We start from the raw sequence: 1,265 nt of genomic DNA, 5'->3' as shown, positions 1-1,265 counted from the left end.
ACTTCATATAAAATACAAATCATGTCTCCATCTGTTTTGGAAAATGTGCTCATTGCCTGCTTTAGGTAACAAAATGGGCATTTTGAAAACCTTAGAGTCAAGGCTCAAAATTTTCAAATAGATTCTAAGCTTAGAAATTCCATTTGGGTAAGACAAGTCAACCCTCTATCTGGTATTTGAAAGTCAATGCCAATCTCAGCCTACAGACACATATTTTTGCCCCAGCAGTGGCTTTCCACAGTGAAACTTCAGCTCTAATTGTATAGAATGACCTTGTTATGTAGCTGAAAAGGACAAATATGAACTAAAGACACAGGAGAGAGAGTAAGGTTTAGATTTGTGGAGGAAGCATTGAAATAGAGTCAGGGGGCACAGGTTTGGAGAAAAGGAGAAGCTCAAGTTTTGAAGGGACCTTACAGGCTACGTGGTTTTATCAGCCTGATGCTTGAATTTCCATGCAATATTGCTTCCAAGCAGCAGTTTATGTAGTGCTTCAAGACAGGTCAGTAACCAGTGGTGTGGCCCAAAGCAGGTGTCCCTAAATTTCCTGTTCTTTGAAATGAGGGTGTTAAGTGCTTGCTTCGGCAGCACATGTACTAAAATTGGAATGACACAGAGAAGATTAACATGGCCACTATGCAAGGGTGACACACACAAAGTCATGATGCATTTCATATTTTAAAAAAAAGAGGGAGTAAGATTTTTATGAACTATAATTTTCTTTAAAGTTTTAAGATTTCATGATGCTGTTTGATACCTGGATACTAAGTAATTTTTTGAAAACCAGCACTTTCAAATAAAGTAAAAATGGTACTATGGCCCTGTTGTTGTTAGGTGCTGTCAATTTTCAACTCCTAGTGACCTTATATGACAGAATCAAACTGCCTCATAGGGTTTCCTAGGCTGTACTCTTTATGGGAGCAGAGCTCCAGGTCTTTTCTCCCCAGGGGTCACCAGGTGCGTTCAAACCTCTGACTTTTTGGTTTGCAGCCGAGCTCTCAGGGGTCCTCCTATATTACCCTAATAGCATATTTTTATTTTGCAAATATTTTCTTACATAACTCAAGTTGAAAATCTTGGCTGAAAATATTCCTCAATTAATTTAATACATCCTTACAGTAGCCCAGCAATGCTTCTTAGGTAAATGTCATTTGTGCACCTACCAGTATTGTTTACTTGAAATTATAGACTACTGGATTTCTTTGAATGGAGATTTGGGGAGAGGAGGGGCTGTTGGGAGTCTAGTAATTATTATCATTATTGTT

At 38.3% G+C, this 1,265-nt stretch overlaps 1 non-coding gene across 1 annotated transcript; it reads left to right on the top strand.

Moving 5' to 3' along the window:
• Nucleotides 1–572: 572 nt before the first annotated feature.
• On the top strand, nt 573–681 carry LOC111751138 (U6 spliceosomal RNA). The gene has a single exon (XR_002786226.1). It is a non-coding gene; the product is annotated as a U6 spliceosomal RNA (small nuclear RNA).
• Nucleotides 682–1,265: the final 584 nt, after the last annotated feature.

Source organism: Loxodonta africana, chromosome 24 (genome assembly GCF_030014295.1).
Source record: "Loxodonta africana isolate mLoxAfr1 chromosome 24, mLoxAfr1.hap2, whole genome shotgun sequence".
In the NCBI taxonomy this organism is placed as follows: domain Eukaryota; kingdom Metazoa; phylum Chordata; class Mammalia; order Proboscidea; family Elephantidae; genus Loxodonta; species Loxodonta africana.
Note: the sequence above shows the minus strand (reverse complement) of the source record. Positions and strands in the feature narration are given on the sequence as shown.